Raw genomic sequence first — 3,084 nt, 5'->3', positions numbered from 1 at the left:
TTAAACAAATAGCATGAAGGAATGGTGCATCCGATCATATTTTAAGAAAAAGCCCCTTTCAAACTTCTCTTCCCTTTAATAAATACATTGGCTTCTACAAGTTTTGCTTCTTAAAAACCCTGAAGTTTCCCAGCCCCCAATCTGAAGAGCCTATTTGAGAAAAACAAAATTAGCATTAAATTACTCTAATATTGTCCTGCACATTTTTTTTTTCTAGGTCAAGAAAATATTGTTGCTTCTTTCATATAAATGAAGGTAAGGAGGAGGGAAGGAAGGAAGATAATAGGTAATGGGGATCATAATAGTTCTTTTTTGATTAAAAAGTGAAAAATAAAGTTAAGGAGACTCGGTAGTGTATGGAGCTACTGACAAGGAATTACATCAGTAAAATGGGCCTGTGAAGGTCACACCCTCACAGGCAGAGTAGAATCAGGTCTCTGAGCCTTTCGTTCCTCTGCATTCCAGATAAAATGCAACTGTAGGAAGAGGGGTTGAGGGAGAGATGCTCCCATCACCCTGTACTGGGTGAATTTGGTTGAACTAACTGTACAGCCTACTGAAACTCAGGGAAGATGGTAGTTCAGTGCTCTGCCCTTGGGTAAGTTACTTAACTTCTTTAAGCCTGTTTTCTCATCTTGTAAATCTGGGCATTAGAGAACCTACCTCGCATAGGTTAAATAATATAAAAGAAATAAAATGTGTCACTAGCACATAGTAAGTGCTCCACAAGCATTTGGAAGAAAAATTTTAAACATTCTCTCAATGAAGCAGTCATGGAGAGGTTGGTGGTGGCCCCTGAGGGTTTGGGGGACACTTTGGCCAGCTGTCCCACACGCTTCTCTAAGCCAGGCAGCTCAATTCTTAGCTGCGGTGCGGCCTGAGGGCCCAGGGCTTGTCACTTGGCTTGCTGAAGCAAGTTCTTTCACACACACCCCCATACACACTTTGGCCCGAAAATTCAGCGAGGTTTTTTCTTCCTTCTTCCTTTGTTGTTGTTAGGTTCTGATTACTTCCATCTGGCTGCCGCAGCTCGAGTGGAGTCTCTAAAAACAAAACAAAATAAAACCCTCCCTAAAACACACACATGCATTAACGCTAGAAGGCTGCTTTGCTTCTCGTCAACCTGCGCTCAGATGGCGACACGCGCGAGCCGCGGCCGGGGGTGCCGGCAGGACCCCCGGCACCTGCGAGCGCTGCTGGCTGGAGAAGGTCCACACAGAGCCGGGGTCCTCCTCCTTCCCCCTGTCCCTCGGCTTCCGCCCTGGCGCCCCGAGAAGCGGGCGCATTGAGAGCAGCGACCCGGGCATCTCCCGGTGGAGGGGAAGAGGGAGGTGGAGAGGGAGGGTGATTTCAGAGATTGAAAACAGAGCAGTTCCTGCGCCTCAGCTCCGGTGCTCATCTGACTTGAGTGAGCGACCGCCTCCCCACCCCCACCCCCACCCCGCGCCTAAAAAAAGTGTTGGAGATTGGCGCATTCTTTCGCTCTCTGCTTGAACTTTCTTCGTAGGTGTGCTTTCTCTCCTCGGGGCTGAGGAGGAGCGTCCTCGGCCTCCTCCTCGCCTCCGGGTCCCCGGGTCTCCCGGGTTCCCTGGGGCGGGTTAGCGCGGCGCGGGCGGGTGCGCAGTGCTGGGTGTGCTGCAGCTGTGCGCGCGGGGGCGCTGCGCCGTCCGGGCGGCGCCGGGATTGCGGGAGTGCCGGAGCTCGCCAGCCGAGGCAGTACGGCTCCGCGGACTTTTTTTCAAACTCCCATCAATGAGACTTCGAGGAGGAGTGGGAGGCGGCGGCGGACGCGGAGGCAGGCTAGGAGGAGCCGGAGGAGCTGGAGGAAGGAGCGCGAGTCGCGCGGCGCGCCGGAGCCTCGGAGAGCTGCCCACCCGCCGGCAGTAGGGGCGGTCCAGCCCCCTCTCGCCTTTCGGTTCCCTCCCCTGCCTGGCCCGCCCCGCCCCGGCCGGACCGAGACCCTGCACACGGCAGCACGCGGCGCGTCGCCAAGTTGGGATGGGGGTTCGCAGCCACCGCCCAGCGCCCGAGAGGCCACCTGCGTGCTAGAGGCAAACTTTTGTCTCCCTCGGTAAAGTTGCATTGGGTTCTTTTGCTTGCTTTTCGTTGAGAAGTGCCTCCTACCTTGGCCGATCCCGAGCCGGCTCTGACGCTGTGCGGTCCTGTAGGGTCCCTCGGCTGGGTATTCGCGCCACGGCGCGGGGATGGGGGCACCAAACAGAGGGAACCTGGGTACTAGTGGGACGGCCCCACTTAGGGTTTTGGCTAAGGCGGGCGGCGAAATAAGCGGGGAGTCCCGGGACTAGGAACTCGTGGTCTGGGAGCGATTTTGCATCTCCCTTCCTACCTGGGGGAAAGAGCCTCTCTTCTACCGGTGCACAGCCGGGCCAGCCCCCGCCTGGTCTCCACCACGCCCGAACCGGGAGCTGTTCTTAAGGGAGGTGGGGGTTAGCACCGGAGGCTGGGATGCTGTGAGGCTCCGGGAGGTCGGCAGTCGGAGTGTGTCTTAGGGGAGTGTGCTGTGTGTGGAGGGGCTGCAGCCAGCCACTTGTAAACTTCTAACTGCACTTCTCCGCACGACGCGTCCGGGAGCCTGCCTTTCTTTCTTCCTCGCTCCTTCCTCCCCCTCATCAGGCCCTGTCGCCTCTTCCCCCTCGGTCAGGCTCTCCTCTTCGACCCCCCTCCTCGCTTCCCTCCTCCACCTCCTCCTCCCTCCCCACCCCTGTCCTCCGCCCCGAAATCCGCTTGACTTCCCGAAGGGATCCGCACATAATCCCTCGCGTGGTCCTTGTGCCCCCCCCCACTTTTATCCCCACCCCCACTCATCATTTCTCCCCGCAACCCCCCCGCTCCAGTCAATCTCTCAACAAGTATATTTGCTGAGGAATTTGAAAAATCCACTACTGCAACTTGATCTGTGTGTGATGGATGGGGAGAGGCGCGGAGATAGTTGGGCGCCAATCCTATTAAGGGTTTAGGGAAGGGAGCGTTTTCCCCGGACGGGGGCGGAGGGGGGACGGGTATTCGGGGTAGGGAGGGGAGAAGGAAGGAGCGCGTGCTTGTGTGTGAGTGAGAGTGCGCCCA

General features: G+C 56.7%; 1 protein-coding gene and 1 long non-coding RNA gene across 3 annotated transcripts in view; one reads left to right on the top strand and one right to left on the bottom strand.

Moving 5' to 3' along the window:
• The window catches only part of LOC112470259, a 6,255-nt gene extending 3,240 nt beyond the window's left edge, over positions 1-3,015 (bottom strand). For both annotated transcript variants that reach the window (XR_003042904.1, XR_003042903.1), the window contains exons 1-2: positions 2,125-3,015; positions 945-1,043 (exon numbers count right to left, since the gene is read on the bottom strand). This is a non-coding gene — a long non-coding RNA (uncharacterized LOC112470259). The remainder of the gene's footprint in view (positions 1-944; positions 1,044-2,124) is intronic.
• Positions 1,481-3,084, top strand: part of GLI2 (GLI family zinc finger 2) — a 245,479-nt gene continuing 243,875 nt past the window's right edge. Inside the window, exon 1 of the mRNA XM_025039271.1 lies at positions 1,481-2,071. The gene's annotated coding sequence lies outside the window, so the exon portion shown is untranslated. The remainder of the gene's footprint in view (positions 2,072-3,084) is intronic.

The sequence above is a fragment of the Pteropus alecto genome, unplaced genomic scaffold, assembly GCF_000325575.1.
Source record: "Pteropus alecto unplaced genomic scaffold, ASM32557v1 scaffold3, whole genome shotgun sequence".
Classification (NCBI taxonomy): domain Eukaryota; kingdom Metazoa; phylum Chordata; class Mammalia; order Chiroptera; family Pteropodidae; genus Pteropus; species Pteropus alecto.
The sequence above is the reverse complement of the archived record's forward strand: the minus strand, read 5'-3'. Positions and strand labels throughout refer to the sequence as shown.